At 40.0% G+C, this 6,877-nt stretch overlaps 1 pseudogene; it reads left to right on the top strand.

Moving 5' to 3' along the window:
* The first annotated feature begins 3,009 nt into the window (after positions 1-3,009).
* LOC110742594 lies at positions 3,010-5,993 on the top strand (annotated as a pseudogene).
* Positions 5,994-6,877: the final 884 nt, after the last annotated feature.

The raw sequence follows: 6,877 nt of genomic DNA, 5'->3' as shown, positions 1-6,877 counted from the left end.
CAGAGCACTTTGGTTAAGGAGTTTGGATAATTTACCAGCTTGCTTAGTTCAAGATCACATTCTTTGTTGACATGCTGAAGTACAGTTTCTTTAATGGTGGCTGCTTGGGGGAGGGGAAAAATAATTAGCTTCCTAATTTTATGAGCTTTTTGTTTCTCTAAGACCCTTACATTCAAACTTGTGCTTCCATCTTTTCATTTACCGTGAAGATTCCAAAAGACATCTTCCCTGTTGGTTGCCTCCTTATTCCCCAGAAGCAGTGCACTCTCAGATCATTTCCTTTCAACTTCCTTATAACTACCCCAACCTTATCCATAGCCTGTGTTCTTGTTCACCAGATTTTAGATGCTCTCATTTTTCTCCACTGAGGGTGAGGCCATTTCCCTCTGGTGTACTTTATTTTGTTTTTCATCACAGCTAGGCTCCTGCTGTCCTCTTCTTTCCCACGCAGTCTCTGCCCGATGCTCCATTTGGGTGTGAGTTCTGAAGCTGGCTCTGGCTTTGCTGTTTTGAATATTTATTCCCCTACTTACATATGAGCTGATGATGTTAGTCATCTCTGTCTCCTAATTATGCTATAGCATGGTTGAGGGTGGTTTCCTTTGCTTTCTTTAATGGTCTGTACATTTTTTGGAGGATGTAGGAATTGATTCTAATTTAGACAGCTGCCATTATCCTCCAAAAACCTGTAAACTCTATTCATATAATTTTTGAGGGCATCAATATCTTTCAGAGAAGCCCAAGTGTTAATTAGATATAAAATAGAACTACTATAGCGTGAAGTTGGGAGCATAGTATGTGAGGGGTCTCAAAACCTTGCTGCTCAGTTTTTTTCCCTATTCTTGGGATAGCTCTTGAAGGGGATCAATAGAAGCTCTCCAGGGAGCATTATACAGCTCCTTGGACTTGACGTTCTCTGTGATCCTTCCAAGTGCTGATATTCTATGATTAAATAAATCATGGGCATTCCATTAATGCTTAATTAACAAGAAGATTCAGTCAACTGGAACAGTATTATGTGCAATCTTGTCCATTGATAATTCTTGGATTTTCCTCATTTTCTTTGTACTCTAGATTTTTTTGTAAGCAATCTTGAGACACAAGAAGTGGGATATAGAGAGGAATTCATTACTGTGTATTGTGTACCCCTATTCGTGGGCTAAACTAAAATCCCTAATTGGCATGAGCAATTTTCAATTTTCATTCTGCTAGATAAACTTCTTTCCCTGAAACAGAGCTTTATAATGCTTCCTGTTCATAATCATTGCTTACTGAAGGCTCTGTGTCTAGATCTGCTAAAAATGACTTCACAGCACTCCCTCTTGCTTCTTACTACAGTAAGTGGCTTCCATAAGCTTCTGTCTACATTAGCAAATTTTAAATCCCCTTCTGAATATCTGGTCTAGTGCTCTTTACACAAAAATAAGAAAACTTTTTTAATCATGATGCTTCTTAGCATAAATAGAATGCTTTCACCTTTTTCTACAAACCCTTTCAAATCCATTTTCTCATCAGCCCCATTTTTATTGAGCTAAGCTGGGTAGACATTCTTAAAATAGTATTTTAGTTTTCACAGTATAAAACTAAGGCCAATAGCAGTGAAGTGACTTGTTGAAGATCTATTTGAGAAAACCAGACTTATAATTTGTTTCTTTATTCTCAAATGCACATTGTCCATTATATGTCTCAAAATCTGTAATCAATGCAGATTAAGTTAATCTTCAGTTCATTTTAACTCAGTGATAATAGCACTGTGCTCATGCATATTAGGAATTATAGTTGCTTAATTATGGGAGGGGGTCTTTGCATCAAGCTCATGTCTGTCTTAGTGGTTACTGACACTTTCGAGTCACTGACCACAAGTTGTACAGTCTAACTGTCATTCCTGACACATTTGGTGGGCTCCTGAGGTAATTCATAAAACCATAGGATATAGGGAACAAGAAGGGAGAGGAACTAATTTAAAGGTCTAGAGAACTGCATGTTTCCTCCAAGTCATTTAGAAAACGAACCTGACCCTCTGGTCTCCTGTAAAGGACAAAGGAAAATGACAGTACTCAAGTGATGACTGGGTGATCATGTTATTGTGACTCTGCTGGGGACAAAACCCGATTCTAAGTCTAAGAACTATATTTTTGTTTATATGCCAGAACATGGCATCAGGAAAGGGCAACCTACTTCTATACATACCCTAGAAACCACGGAAAGGCCAATCACAGTCTTTCACCCACAGAAGATGTGGCAGAACACACTATTGACAATAAAGGTCAATCTACCCTCACGGGAACACACTGGACTGAGTAAGTGGTGGGGTGCTGAAGAAGGGGAGCCAAGTGGGAACTGACAACCCATCATCTTCTTTGAGCCTCACACACCTTTTAGATGGGTGTAATTATACCAGCCTTGTTGATAAGGAAACTGAGACTAAAAGAGGATAATAAATTAGGGACCATAAGAAGCCAAGTAGGTGTTGGAGCCCAGAGAACACAAGGCTGTGTCTGAATCCACAGCCTTGACTTAACCAACATGTTAAACTGCCCTGGGATCCACCACTGGATTCAAAAGGCAGGTACTTCACTATTGGAACAGATGCTTTACCTGTTTCAACCTCACATGCTTCACCTGAAAGCAGAGATAATAGTATCTACTTTATGCAATGGCATGAAGATGGAGACTCTCGGACTAAGATGGTAGCAGAGGCCCCGCGCCGCTGGGCAACTGCGGCTGTTGCTGCGGGGCTGTGCAGGCGGTTCTATCATGTGTTGAAGAATCTATACATTATTAAGAAACAGCCTCTGGGCTGGGCACGGTGGCTCACGCCTGTAATCCCAGCACTTTGGGAGGCCGAGGTGGGTGGATCACGAGGTCAGGAGTTCCAGACCAGCCTGGCCAAGATGGTGAAACCCTGTCTCTACTAAAAATACAAAAATTAGCCAGGCGTGGTGGCGGACGCCTGTAATCCCCGCTACTTGGAAGGCTGAGGCAGAGAATTGCTTAAACCTGGGAGGCGGAGGTTGCAGTGAGCCGAGATGGCACCACTGCACTCCAGCCTAGGTGACAGAGTGAGACTCAGTCTCAAAAAAACAGAGAAACAGCCTCTGCATCAATTTGTAGAAAGACTACTTTTCCCACTACCTGCAGCCTTTTGTAACCCAGTGAGACACATGTTTATTCAAACACAGATATCCCAAATCCTAATAGTTTAAAGTTTATACCATGGAAACCAGTTTTTGAGACAAGGCTCATGGATTTTCCTACCCCAGCTGCAGCATTTCACTCTCCTTTGGCTAGGCAGTTATTTAGGATTGAAGGAGTAAAAAGTCTTTTCTTTGGGCCAGATTTCTTCACTGTCACAAAGGAAAATGAAAAATTAGACTGGAATTTACTGAAACCAGATATATACACAACAACCATGGACTTCTTTGCATCTGGTTTACCCCTAGTTACTGAGGAAACATCTTCAGGAGAAGCAGGATATGAAGATGATGAAGTTGTGGCAATGATTAAGGAAGTGTTAGATACTAGAATATGTAGAGATGTAATCTACAAAGGCTTTGAAGATGGCATCATATGACTGAAACTCCAGGGTTCTTGTACCAGCTGCCCTCGTTCAATCATTACTCTGAAAAATGGAACTCAGAACATGCTGCAGTTTTATATTCCAGAGGTAGAAGGTGTAGAACAGGTTATGGATGATGAATCAGATGAAAAGGAAGCAAATTCACCTTAAAATAATCTGGATATTCTTTGGGTACAACAGTCGGACTTATTGATAATATATATCAAGCTGTTATTATTAATATACTGAGGAACTTGAGGATTAATAAAATATGCAATTTCTTCAGAGAATGATTAAAGAAAGATCGAATGAAGAACTTATGGAAATGTCTGGCACACTATAGCCAATCATTTTCCACTGACTGATTTTATTTGACCATCTGGTTTTTATATCATTAATTCAAAAAGTATGTATTGAGTTAATAATATCAGCTGTATCTTATTTGTTGATCACTTTCCATGTTCTAGGCACAGCTTGATAATTTCTATGTATTATTTTATGTAATCCTTACAATAACCCTACAATGTAAACATTGTTATTATCTTCATTTTACAGTTGAGGGAGCAGGTTCAGAAAGATTAAAAGAAAAAGAGGGTCAAGTATCTGAAAATTCATTTTCCAAAATCATTTCACTAAAAGAGCAATTTGCTAAATAGTTAAGAATTTTTTTTTACATTCAGTTTTGCATCAGCATACATTTTCCTGTCTATGCATTTTATATAAGAAAAGATGACATTTCTCTTATGCACAAAATCCAGTGTTTCTTGATAGTCTATGCTTATGACTTCCCTGGCACTTGCACAGCCCCTTGCAGGAAGATCATGCAGTAAGCTGTCTTATTCTAGCTTATTTGCCTGAAAGTTTAGAGTGAATTGTTATTTAGTTAAAATATCATTGATTGGTTGATCAGTAGATAATTGGATGAGCTAATTAAAAGCTGTTCATTTATTACAAATTGAGTTTCAGCAAATTGACCCAGGGCCGAGGTGGTGGCCAGCTTTCTGCCATTGTTATTGTTGCTACTGATCCTTTACCATGTGGCAGGTGACTGACATCAAGTACCCTGAATGATGCGAGTGCTCAGTATGTTTGGAATTTAAAACAGAACTTATTCTTCCTGATCTTGGGGCTCTGTGTAGTGGGAGCAGAATGATCTCTGCAAAAGCTGTATCTGGCAACTATATATTTATACACCCAAACTCATGTTTATAAAAAGGCCAATAATGCATGTTGTTTATTTTCATGCATGTTGTTTATTTTTAGCTTTGACTAGTCTCTGGCAAAACCCACCTCTTGTAATACAAAGAAAAGGGCTGGCTTTGTTTTCCCTATTCCATGCACTTGTCCAAGCTACAAATATCGGAATCATTAAGATCCTCTTTTTCCTCTCACAGCCCCTGTATTTATGCACATCAATTTGTCGTCTTTGATACAACCTTTCACCATTATCCAAGAGAAGACACAATCTTCTGTTATCTAATCACTAAAACAATCTTCCAAAAGCTCTCCAACCTCCACCTCTTCCTTACACAATCCATTCTCCACACAGCAAGCAGAATAAACTATCTGAAATGCAAATGCCATATGGTGTCACTCTGCATCTCGGACCCACCATAGGCTCCTTGTCACCTTAAGAATAAAGTCCAGATGAAAATATATGGCAGCCAAACACTTCACAGCTAGGACCCAGCTTCTTCTGCACCTGGACTGTCTCCTCCTGCCAGCATGAATCAGGGCAGCTCTCCAAATGAAACAACCTCTTCTCAGCTCTAGAACTTTGCATATGCTTTCCCTCTGCTTGGAATGATTTTCTCTTATCTCTGTCCAACTGCTTCTTATTTCTCTTCTTCCAAATCACTGAGGCGCAGTTTTAATGTATTCACATAGCTCTTCTATCAGAGAACTCACCACACTAGACAGCAATTGATGGTTCCTTTTGTGCCTTCACCATAGGACTGTTGACTCATTAGGGGCAAGCACACAAGAAGGCCAAATAAATAGATGTTTAAGGAATGAAATTTAAATATGAGGTAATTTGAATTGCATTCCTGCCCACAACTGATGACAAGTAGAAAAATTGAATAAAAGAAAAAAATGTTGAAGGCACAGAAGAACTAGTAAGATATTGAAAAATGACTAGACCGAGAGCCAGGGGGCAGTGGAAGTCTAGAGATATGAACTCAGCTCATTTTAGGAGGTCACCGTAACCTTAATACCAAAATCTGGTATGGGTACTATAAGAAAGAAAATTTACAGGTAAATCTCATTCTTTATTAAAGATGGAAATAGCCTACATATTAGCAAATTCAGCAATATTTTAAAGTGGTAATAAACATTGACCAAATGGTTTTGTTCTAGAAATACGTGGTTAATTTAACATTTGAAAATCAAACAGTGAAATCCTCCACACTAACAGAGTAAAGCAAAAAAAAAAAACAAAAAACAATACATTCAACATTGTTTTGGAGGTCCTAACAAGGGCTGCAGGACAAAGAAAAGTTAAGGAGATTGAATATGATTAAATAAAATTAGTACTATTCACAAGTAATATAATTTATGTAAAAATGTCTAACACTTCACCGGGCATGGTGGCGCGTGCCTGTAATCCCAGCACTTTGGGAGGCTGAGGTGGGTGGATCACGAAGTCAAGAGATTGAGACCATCCTGGCCAAGATGGTGAAACCTGGTCTCTATTAAAAATACAAAAATGATCTGGGCATGGGGGCATGCATGCGTCCCTGTAGTCCCAGCTACTCGAGAGGGTGAGGCAGGAGAATAGCTTGAACTCGGGAGGCGGAGGTTGCAGTGAGCCGAGATCACGCCACGGCACTCCAGCCTGGTGACAGAGCGAAACTCCATCTAAAAAAAAAAAAAAAAAAAGTCTAGCATGCTAAGAATTTAAAACTCCTGTTAGTTTCCTATTGCTGTGTAACAGAAAATCACAAATCTACATTTGTGATTTGTGCTTAAATGACCTACATGTATTATCTCACAATTTCCTTTGGTCAGGAGTCCAGTCACAGCTCAGCTGGGACCCCTGCTCCAGATCTTGGAAGGCTGCAGTAAAGGTGTCAGCTGGGGCTGGGCACAATGGCTCACATCTGCTATCCCAGCACTTTGGGAGGCTGAAGTGGGCAGATCACAAGCTCAGGAGTTTGAGATCAGCCTGGCCAATACAGTGAAACTCCGTCTCTACTAAAAAATACAAAAACTAGCCGGGCGTGATGGCACGTGCCTATAGTCCCAGCTACTCAGGAGCCTGAGGCAGGAGAATCACTTGAACCTGGGAGGTGGAAGTTGCAGTGAGCCGAGATCGCG

Source organism: Papio anubis, chromosome 2 (assembly GCF_008728515.1).
Source record: "Papio anubis isolate 15944 chromosome 2, Panubis1.0, whole genome shotgun sequence".
Taxonomy (NCBI): Eukaryota; Metazoa; Chordata; class Mammalia; order Primates; family Cercopithecidae; genus Papio; species Papio anubis.
The sequence above is the reverse complement of the archived record's forward strand: the minus strand, read 5'-3'. Positions and strand labels throughout refer to the sequence as shown.